We start from the raw sequence: 11901 nt of genomic DNA, 5'->3' as shown, positions 1-11901 counted from the left end.
GACCCCGACCCCGACACGGCACCCCGAGACCGACACGACACCCCGACCCCCGACACCTCCCGAAAAGGTGTTCTTTGGCCTTCCAGAAGCCGACGGGGTCATATATTTGTGAATTATTAGTTAGGTCATATATCTTTCGATTTTGTTATGAAAAACATCATATATAATTGTGTTGATCGGGTAGTTTTAAATGTGCAGTTGTTTCATCGCTGCGAGGTTTGGTGTTCGACGACCTCGCCGTGCGTTTGACGAGCTCTGCCCCTTCGTTCATGGGTGAGCACAAATGACATGTCCTCCTCCCCCATTAATTATTTGATCTATTCCGATGAAACTTGATAGCTAGATATATATGTGTCTTGAATCATCAGTATGCGTAACCAATATGTGTCTCCCGTTCGAAAGCGTCATAGTTATAAATATGCATGCATTTGCATATTTATAACCTTGATTCTTTCGAATTGTCCAACGCTATCCATGGATAGCCCGAGTATGTTTAGACTGGGTTCGTTTTCCCATATGCTTTGCTCCGGATCCGACGCATAAATTTCGTCAGTGCCTCCCCTGTTGTTCTCCGGGTACACATCTTCTCTGTTTATTGCAGAGACGTGTATCAGGAGAACAGCGGGGAGGTGCTGCCGAAATTTTGCGTAGGATCCGGGGCATAGCATGGGAAAATGAACCCAATCTAAACATACTCGGGTGGGATTAGGACCTATCATTACCTATTAGAGTGTAGGTTGCATGGACGTAATAAAATTGACAAAGTAGATCAACTGATGAATACATACATGGTGAATTATATATATATATATATATATATTTGTTGTGTGTCTAGTAGCTCTGAAAGTCAAGATGAGTGATCGTGCGTGGATGTACACCGGTCACACTGGTCAGAACAAATGGAGCACTGAATGGTTCACAAAAACCAAGGGGTTTGTGCGAGCCGCATTTGCAAATGGCCAGAGGAAAACCTGGTGCCCCTGTTTACGGTGCGGCAATTGGCAAAAGAGGACAGAGGCTGAAATGGGCAAACACCTGCAGAAGAGTGGTTTTACGCCCGATTATACGGTGTGGACATTTCATGGTGAGTCTGCCCAACGTGACCGAGCTGAGGTGGATCGTCGTCGCACCGACGAGCATGGTACCGGTATGGAAAACATGGTGCAAGACTTTGATGATGCTCGGGATTCGGACGAGGAGATGGAGGAATCTGCAAAGGCCTTCAATGAAATGTTGGAGTCTTCAAAACGTCCGCTCCATGAGCACACTGAGCTTTGTCAGTTGGATGCCATCTCACAAGTAATGGCTCTGAAGGCTCAGTTCAACTTGGGCAGAGAATGCTACGATGCAATGATGACAGTATTTGGACGCTTTCTACCCAAAGGCCATGTAATGCCTGCAAACCTGTACCAGTCGGACAAAATCCTCCGTGCACTGAAGATGCCCTATGATAAGATACATGCCTGTGAGAAAGGATGTGTCTTGTTTAGGCTTGACAATGCGGACTTGAACTGTTGTCCCATTTGCAAGTCTTCCAGGTATGTTGTGGTAGACAACGGTATGGGTGAGAAGACACAGACCAAAATCCCCGTTAGTGTTCTTCGGTATATGCCAATCGTACCAAGACTTCAACGTCTTTTCATGGTCGAAGAGACGGCCAGACAGATGACATGGCACAAAACGGGCAAAAGAACCGAACTAGATGCAGATGGGAATCTGATGATTGTACACACATCGGATGGTGTTGCGTGGAAAAAGTTTGATGAATTACATGGTGACAAAGCGGCAGATCCGAGGCATCCTCGAGTCGGCATCAGCACGGATGGGTTCAGTGTGTTTGGTATGACGGCAGCCCAATACAGTTGTTGGCCCGTATTTGTCTTTCCACTCAATCTCCCCCCCCCCGGACAGATTATGCAAAGAAAGAACATTTTCCTGACGTTGATAATTCCAGGGCCCAACTATCCGGGGAAAAATATGAATGTGTACATGCAACCGCTTAAGGACGAATTGCAAGAAGCCTGGGATAATGGGTTCAAGACATACGATGCCTATAGCAAACGGAACTTCATAATGCGTGTCTGGTACATGTACTCGACGCATGACTTGCCGGCGTATGCGCTATTCGTTGGCTGGTGTGTGCATGGAAGGTTCCCGTGCCCCACATGCAAGGGAGCTCTTGAGTTTCGTTGGCTTCAGGCCGGTCGCAAGTTTTCTTGCTTCGACATGCATAGACAGTTCCTGAATCCTCGCCATAAGTTCAGGAAAGACAAGAAGAACTTCATCAAAGGTAGAGTTGTCAAAAACTCTGCACCACATGCATTGACAGGCCAACAGACCCTGGATCAGTTAAACGCTCTCGAGCCAGATCCAGAGCGTCCAGGGTACTTCAAGGGGTATAATTCTAAGCACGCCTAGACTCACAAAACATGCTTATGGGATCTGCCTTACTTCAAAGACCTCCTTTGCCCACACAACATCGGAAGAAATGGAAGAGTTGGTGCCGGAGTTGATCTGCAAGTTAGAGAAGATCTTTCCACCGGGCTTCTTTAATCCAATGCAACATTTGATTTTGCATCTCTCGACCGAGGCAAGATTGGGGGGGGGGCCGTGCAAAATCGTTGGTGCTACCCAACTGAGAGGATGCAGAAGACGCTTCGACAAAAATGTAAAAATAAACGTAGAATTGAAGCATCGATGGCTGAGGCATTCATCACTGAGGAGGCGGCAAACTTCGTGACAGCACAGTACGAAGCCAAAAATCGTCATTTGCATAATCCGAAGCCTCGGTACAATGCTAACGACCCTAAAAAGGGTGGATCCAACCTCAGCCTATTCAAAGGGAATCTCGCACCAGCCAGTGTTTCAAATCCAGTATCTTTGGATAACGAACAATGGCGGACCATTTCGTTGTATATCTTCAACAACCTGATAGAAGTGCGGCCGTACATCGAGTAAGTTCTCGGTACATAGTTTCGCAACTTCTATTTCCTTTGAACTGCTCTTATTCCTGGATATTTCATACAGTCGATACGTCGCCTTATTCTCGTATGGAGCGGTGATCCAAAAGGATTCTGTCGAAGAGTATGAGCTTCTCACAAAGCAAGGAGGCGGCTATCCCGGTTTGATCTCTTGGTTCAAACAAACGGTAATTTCTATTAGACTTGTAGGCTAATTTGTAGGCGGCTATCCCGGTTTCATTCGCTAATTTGTGCGTAATGCAACAATCCTTTCATATTAAACTTGTAGGCTAATTCATAGTCTATGGACGCCGAATTGAGACAAGTCGCTAATGGTTTTGACTATAAGGTCCGTTCATTTGACAAATACGACATCAACGGGTATCACTTTCGTACCTATGGCAAAGAGCTATCTATGGCCGACCGAAAGTCTACAAATTGTTGTGTATCTGCTATCGGCGAAGGAGGTACCGAGTATTATGGGAGAGTTGAAGCAATTTATGAACTTCTATTCTATGGTGAAAACCCACCGAATGTCGTAGTCTTCAAATGTTATTGGTTTCAGCCGAAGGAGACTAGAAGGACTCATGAACATATAGGGCTAGTTGAAATCAACCAAAGCACCCATTTAGATGTTCCTGATGTCTATATTACGGCTCAACAGGCGACCCAAGTATTCTATCTACCGTGGGCCTGCCAAACTAATCCAAATCTAAAAGGTTGGGATGTCGTTTATGAAGTGCCGCCACGTGCTAGACTATCTCCCCCAAAGGAAGAGGATTATGAACCTCACATTAACCCAGACACATATGAAGGAGAATTCTTCCAAGAGACACGTCTTTCCAAAAAGCGTTTCAAGAACCGCTACACTTCACCCCAAAACATTGAAGTAGACAGCGAAAGTGAATCCGACATCACCCCAGGCCCCTTCTTCGTCAGCGCGTGGTCTGAGGTCTTCGATTCTAGACGTACCTCTCCGCCGAGCGTTGCTGGACAATATGTCCACACCGCCGGGCCCTTCTTCGTCGACCGCGGTGCCCAGCAGGGGACGAGGTAGGAAGAGAGGAGGTGGGGCACGTGGTCGCGGGAGAGGAGGTAGGGTGACTGCTACGGCGCCTTCCTCGCTGCCACCCCCAGCTGTTTCACCCGAGCACGTGACTGCTAGGGTGGACTCGTCCGAGGAGGAGGCTACACGGACTCCGGTCCACGAGCCTCCAGTCCACGGGTCTTGGGCCCACGAGCCTCGGGTCGACTGGCCTTCGGCCCACAAGAGTTCGGCCCACGAGACCCCGGAGGAGCACACGTCCGGATGGGGTACCTGGCCGGATCAGCCCGAGGAGCCGAGTGGCCATGCTGATGATGGCGGGGAGCCGACTGATCTTGAGGAGGAGGGTGGCACCGTCTACCAGCGTGGTGCTACACGGCTCCCGTCCGTGCCGGCGACCCGCGAGCAGAGGTGGTTGATCTTCCCTGATGGGGAGAGGTACGTAAGTGCATTTAATATTTTTGTACCTTCTGCATTCACGTTTCTTCAAATAACTAATGCGTTGGCCTTGTCATGCTGCAGGGGTTGGGACCACCATCATAGTGTCCGCCGGCCCAACTCCGTCCTTGGAGTTCTTTGCCGGCAAAACTTCCCGGGGTTTGTCACGTTGCCTGGTGAGGGTCGGCTTCCAGAGCTTGGGTTGAGCTGGGAGCACTACGTGGCTGCCCCGGCCCCGCCAGATGTCATTATCGACGGTGTCGTGTGCGACACGAGGGCAGACATGGTGATCAGGACGTTCTGGGTAATTTCTCCTTTGCACATTTCAAAATCTTCAACTAGCTAGTTATTAATTGTACTAATCAATATTGTCTCATTTGATTGCAGACATTCTACAGGTGTGAGGAGGGATACGAGGAGGACAGCGCAAATGTTATCCAGAACGTCTGCAAGCGCCTACTCCAGAACTTACGGCACGAGGCTCGGGTGCAGGCTGTTCGAGACTACTACGCCTTGCGTGGTATCAAGAAGACCAAGCCGGCGTCCGCGATAAGTTCCTGAGTAAGGAGCAGTACATGAAGGTAATTCTTAAGGCCTTCTACTTAAGTTCCTTCATTTAGTAATTCTTAGCCGTAGCGCTCAAGTTTCTATTTGCTAACTTAGGCGCCTCCGAGATGGTGTGCGGATCGGATGGATTGTTGGGAGGTGTTGGTCGATGAGTGGTGCTCACAAGAATGGCTAGCCCTCCACAACCAGGCCAAGGACAAACGTGCCCAAATGGAAGGTGTGCCACACCATCAAGGCAGCTCCAACTTATATCAGTTCGGGCGCAACTGGGTATGTGGTTTGCTTCATGATTCATGCAATTCATTCATCATGCTAGCTTGAGCCCTTTAATTACTAATTTTCATTGTTTCTCTCTTTCAGGCACGCTACAATAAGGCGGATAAGGTGCCAGAGGTGTACGACCTGTATGCCATGGCCCACACTGGCTCTTTCAAGAAAGTCAAGGCTTTCTCTCAGTCTGACCTCGATGATGCAAACAACTTCACCAACATCTCCTCCCACAACAAGCTCGTGAGATATAGAGATGAGGGGAAGGCGAGGAAAGGGGAGGACTTTAACCCGAGCCAGGGTCCCATTGATCCAGAGCTGGTGATGATATCTGGTGGCGGGAGGTCCCATGGCTCCATAGCCATTGGAGATGGACTTATCCGTTGTCCTAGCACTCTCCAGGAGATCAAGGCGCGCCAGTCGAGCTCCGCTCCTGAGATAAGGCCTCGTGAACGGCCAGTGCAACTTGCCATCAAGGTTAGTGATACATACTCAGTTATCTTTCTCCATTACATTGTGTGCGCTTCCATCAATGATTACAAATGGTCATGTGAGTGGTGTTGCAGGCTGCTATACAGACTGAGAGAGATAGAACGGAGAAACTTCTGGCGGAGGCGGCGGAGAGGCAGCGGGAGATGGAGGAGAGGACGAGAAAGATGATGGAGGAGGAGAGGGCACGGAATGACATGCAGGCAAGGGCCATGTACGAGCTCCTTGTGGTAAGTTTCTTCTGCAGATTACTTGCTAGTCTTAACATTTGAGTCTCATTACTAACTAGTATGACTCTGTTCTGAAAACCAAATGTGCAGTCTGTGTGCGAGAAGTCCGGTCAGCCCGCTCCGCCGATGCCAGTGATTGCTCCTGGGAGCACGGTGAGTTTAGTTTGAATGGACATTACTTGGTAGTCTTAACATTTGAGTGTCGTAATGCTAACGAGACATTGGAAATGATCTTTGGTGCAGCTTAACTCCAGAAACGCATCGCACGATCCTTCTCCAGGTAGTGGCACTAGCCACCCCGCTCCTACACCTCCCTGATCACGGTAAGTTTCTCTAGTGTTTTGCTTAACAAATGCATAAAGACCTAGACTTAGCTTTATTTCCTCCAATATGCTTACCATAATGACCTAGAGTTAGCTTATTTTCCTCCAAAATGACCCATTTTACCTAGGTTAGCTTATAAATGATGCAGTTCATCCAAGTTAGCTCAAAAATGACCCATTTACCTTGATTAGCTCCTAAATGATCCATTTTACCTACGTTAGCTTTAAAATGGCCCATTTCACCTAGGTTAACTCCAAAATGACCCATATTACCTAGGTTATCTCATAAACGATCCATTTCAACTAATTTAGCTCATAAACGATCCATTTGACCTAAGTGAGCTAAAAAACGATCCATTTCACCTAAATTAGCTCTTAAATGATCCATTTCACCTAAGTTAGCTCAAAAAGATCCATTTCAACTAAATTAGCTCATAAATGATCCACTTCACCTAAGTTAGCTCAAAAACGATCCATTTCAACTAAATTAGCTAAAAATGATCCATTTCAACAAAGTTAGCTAAAAAAACGATCCATTTCAACTAAGTTAGCTCAAAAACGATCCATTTGACCTAAGTGAGCTAAAAAATGATCCATTTCACCTTAGTTACCTAAAAAACGATCCATTTCACCTAAGTGAGCTAAAAACGATCCATTTCTAACTTTCTTATTTTGCCATTTTGCAGATTTCATTATGTGCTGGATGGAGTGCTTGTTCTACTCTTCTTGTTCTTGTCTTCTCATTCTTGTCTTCTCATTCTAGTCACCTTAGCTATGGAGTGCTTGTTTATGTATGGATGGAACTTGTTTATGTATGAAATGATGGATGGAACTTGCTTATGTAATATGTACGGATGGAACTTGCTTTATGGACTTGCTTATGAATGCCTGTGAAATACATGAACTTGCTTATGGACTTGCTTATGAATGCCTGTGAAATATATCTATATGTCATATATATTTTCTGTGCAAATTGTGGGATTTAATAAAAACAGAAAAAACAACCAATATGCAGGCTCTTTGCCGTCTGCCACCGACGGCAAAGAAGCCACGTGGCAGCCAACTGTGCTTCCTTGGAGCTGACCCATTTGGTCAGTTTGCCTAAAGTGGCAGACGGCAAAGACTTTGCCATCAGTGGCAGACGGCAAAGAACCTGCACTTTGCCATCCGTGGCAGACGGCAAAGAACCTGCACTTTGCCATCAGTGGCAGACGGCAAAGACCAGAGAAATTTTGCCGTCTGCGGCGGACGGCAAAGGTCTGCCGTTAGCCACTTAACGGACTGACAGCGCAATTATTGCCGTCCGCCCTCTTTGCCGTCCGCCGCAGACGGCAAAGAGCCTTTGCCGTCCGCCGCCAGGAAGCAGACGGCAAAGCAGCTGTTTACCGTAGCCTTCTTTGCCGGAGCCTTTTGCTGTCCGCGGCTGACGGCAAAGGTCTTTGCCGTCCGCCTTTCGAGCCTTTGCCGTCCGCCATGGCAGACGGCAAAGTAGCTGTTTCCTGTAGTGTGATCACCTCGTGACCACATCCCAAACTAAATGATCATCCTAGAGATCATCCCAACATCATCATCGGCATCTGAGGGAGTCCTGGATTAAGGGGTCCTCGGGCATCCGGACTATGGTACGTGGGCCGGACTGATGGGCTGTGAAGATACAAGACCGGAGACTCTCTTCCGTGTCCGGATAGGACTCTCCTTGGCGTGGAAGGCAAGCTTGGCGTCCTGATATGAAGATTCCCTTCTCTATAACCAACTTAGTACAACCCTAGTCCCCTCCGGTGTCTATATAAACCGGAGGGCTTAGTCCGTAGAGGCGAGAATAATAATCATAGTCATACAGGCTATACTTTTAGGGTTTTAGCCATTACGATCTCGAGGTAGATCAACTCTTGTAATACTCATATTCATCAAGATCAATCAAGCAGGAAGTAGGGTATTACCTCCATAGACACTACAAAAAAAATACATTTCCGTGATGATACGTGTTTGTCACAGTAGGTCGCGTTTTTTGTCATGCATGTACATCCATGACAAATTTATGACAGAATCAAGATAGTCATACCTGTGCTGTCGTAGAAGTGTTCCATGACATTACCAAAATTATCATCACGGAAGTGTCCACTTCCATGACGATAAATCACGTGTCATAGAAGTGCTTTCGTCAAGGGTGACCGACACGTGACATCCACCATAACGGAACGCCGTTAAGCTATCGGGTCAGGTTTTGGATCCGATAACCCGTTAACAGCCCCGACCAATGGGGATTTTCCACGTGTAAAATCATCATTGGCTGGAGGAGACACGTGTCAGGTCCGCGTTGGCACAGGTGTCACTCATCCAATGGGCGAGACGCGCCTATGATATGTTGACACATGGACCGGCCCATCAAGTTTAAATGGGCCGGCCCAACTGAAGGCCCACAAGATTTTGCGGACCATAATGGGCCAGCCCAGCTAAAGGCCCACGAGATTTTGCACACCATAATGGGCTGGCCCAGCTAAAGGCCCACAAGATTTTGCGGGCCATAATGGGCCGGCCCAGGTAAAGGCCCACAAGATTTTTGTGTGCCATAATGGGCCGGCCCAGGTAAAGGCCCACAAGATTCTTGCGGATCATAATGGGCCGGCCCAGCTAAAGGCCCACGAGATTTTGCCGACATTAATGGGCCGGCCCAGCTGTAGGCCCACAAGATTTTGAGGACCCTAGTAGGCCGGCCCATTAACTGGCTGCCATGTTTTGGGCCAAATGCCGGCCCATATTTGATCCGGTCCATTAATGGCCTGCCACGCTTCGGGCCTAATAGTGGCCCATATGAGATCCGGCCCGTTAAAAGCCTACCACGTTCTGGGCCAAATTACGGCCCAGATCAGGTCCGACCCTTTAAGAGGCTTTGGGCTCAATTATGGCCCATATCAGATTTGGCCCGTCAACTGGACACTATGCTTTTGGGCCCACTTGCTAAAGGCCCTCTTAGTAATTCGGCCTGATATTAGTTTTGGCCTGTTAAAGGCCCATTTAACATTTCGGCCCTATATTAATTTTGGCCTGTTAAAAGCCCGTCATATAGTTGGGCCTAACTACGGCCCGGTTTGCATCCGGCCTGCTCGCAGCCGATATCTGATTGGGCCAAACAAGGACCGAGACAATTTTGGCCTGTTAAAAGCCTGTGATTTGATTCGCACAATCATGGGCCGGGGTTCATTTCGGGCTGCTGCCGGCCCGTGAGCTGTTCGGCACGTTTCAGGCCCAACCTACATCGTGATTGCATGACGACCCGATTATGTACCATAATTTTACGGTTTGGCCGGTTTACTGCGAAGACATGATATATATACAGTAAAATAACTGCAGCATCGTGAATAAGAAAAAACCTAGACTATACAATAAAGAAATTACGGCATATTACATCCACTGGGCATGAAAGTTCGCCACTATGATAATAAAGCACAAGCAGACAGCAGATTACATACACTGGGCATCAAAGATCGCCACCAGTGCAAATAAACACGCCGACAAAATAATATACAAAACCGACAGCACTTCAATAGAGTTCAAGAAAGGTTAGCCCTGCTGGGGAGCTGCAGCGCAAGCAGCTGAGCAAGATGATGAGACTGTGCTTGTTCAACACTTATATCTTCCTCACTTTGAAAGATAAACAAGCAGACAGATGACAGGTTTTGCACATAAAAGTATCAGTGCTGACAATTCATCACATTTCTTACTGACGAATAAAGTGACACAGTTTAAAATTGCATTAACACAATATGGTATTGTTCAGGTCAAGACATGGCAGGAAATGACATTGTGAAGGAGTTGGCAGCTACACGACACCACTGGATTACAGATCAAGAACTCATAAGTATCAATGGTTAGTGTGCTGTCAATTTATACCATTTCAGATGGGCAAATAAAGAGACGGCTTAAATAATAGTAGAATGATATGACATTGTTCATAGTTAAGACATTGCAGAATATGACATTGTGCTATAGTGGGTAGGTTCACCACACCACTAGATTACGGATGAAGAACAGAAGCATACATGCAGTGCAAAAGAAGATCACTTGCTCTGTATAGTTTAATTTACATGGTATGAAGAAGGAACTTGGTTGTACAACTGAAAACTTAAATTGAGAAAGGACAAACTTTTGTTTATGAACTACATAATAAACTTTAAACAAGCAATTTGATGCAAACACCAAAAATAAATAGCTGTTGCACTCATGCCTAACCAAATATATACAACAAAGTTGAAGGCTTGAGATGGACAAACTTACATTATTGGTGAAGACAGGCTCTATAAAGGCCTTGTCCATGCTGATGGGGGGGGGGCAATTCAAGAAGTTTACCATAGAATCTTCTTCAAAAGCATTGCCTTTATTCTACATTTTGTTAAGAGTAAATATAGATGTGATAATATACGAAAAAATGGAGAAAATATTTAAGATAAGATGAAGAGTGATGCTACATAACCAACTAGCTATAAATGTAAGTGCAGTGATACAGGCAAAAGGTACAGCCAAGAGCAATGCACAACTAAAGTTCTTCAGTACCAACCTTATGGTAAGAGTAAATATAGATCTGATGTGTAGAAAATGGAGGGCAAGGAAAATAAGTTGCAGAGTGATGGTACATGAACAACTACCTGTCATTATAAGTACACTGATAAAGGACAGCATGTACTTACAAGAAGAATGCAGAGCTAAAAAAACATTGGCATTGGATATATATTCTACACTAATGTAACCATTCATACAGATCAGGTAATTTGGAGCGAACAATTGATAAGCAAGCTATCATGCATACTGCTGTCACATAATGAACCAGGTATGTATGCAAGTACAGTGATACAGGACAACAGGTACTAACAAGAGCAAAGCAGCGAGCAGCATATTTGCGATATCATGTCATTCTTGTCAAACCGGAATTCTTCTTCGAGCAGATTTCCTGCAAAAAAGATCCGTAAGGCACATGCGGAAAAGTAGAAGTTCAAATTGTCATGTGATTTCATAGATAGTACCTCATCCTGGGAACGAGACCAGTGCATAACAAGGTTTTTCCATTCAATGTCTTCTAAATTTAGCACAGGAGACTTCACCAAAAATTCGTTTATAGACTTGCCATCAAAGTGTGATTTCCTCAGGTAACACCGATACTGCTGCAATGCTTCCTTGAAAAGCACAAGCCAGCTTTGCTCGTCATGACTATCCAGATTGACCCTCGCCTAGTTACAACAATGTAATGTAAATCATTGATGTGTTCAATCAGCAGAAAACAGGAAAATAATAACCATGAATAATAGCACTTACACGTAAGTTGGAAAGGAAGATGTGAAAATGGTGTTTGTCTTCACAATAATCTTCCCATGATGGGAATATATGCACGTAGTCCCTAACAACATTGAAAGCATTGTCTTTGAAACTGGGAATAAATGGAATGGGGTTCCAATCTGCAGGAATTGGTCGTCCCTGCAGTTGGGATAGGTCTTTGGCCGGTGGACTTGCTGTACTTTTTGCTGGAGTGGGATTTTTCTGTGGTACAGCTGGTGCTATGGCAAATGAAATCAGTATACCTTTTGCTGGAG

This window comes from Triticum aestivum, chromosome 5D (genome assembly GCF_018294505.1).
Source record: "Triticum aestivum cultivar Chinese Spring chromosome 5D, IWGSC CS RefSeq v2.1, whole genome shotgun sequence".
Taxonomy (NCBI): Eukaryota; Viridiplantae; Streptophyta; class Magnoliopsida; order Poales; family Poaceae; genus Triticum; species Triticum aestivum.
This window is presented reverse-complemented; position numbering follows the sequence as displayed.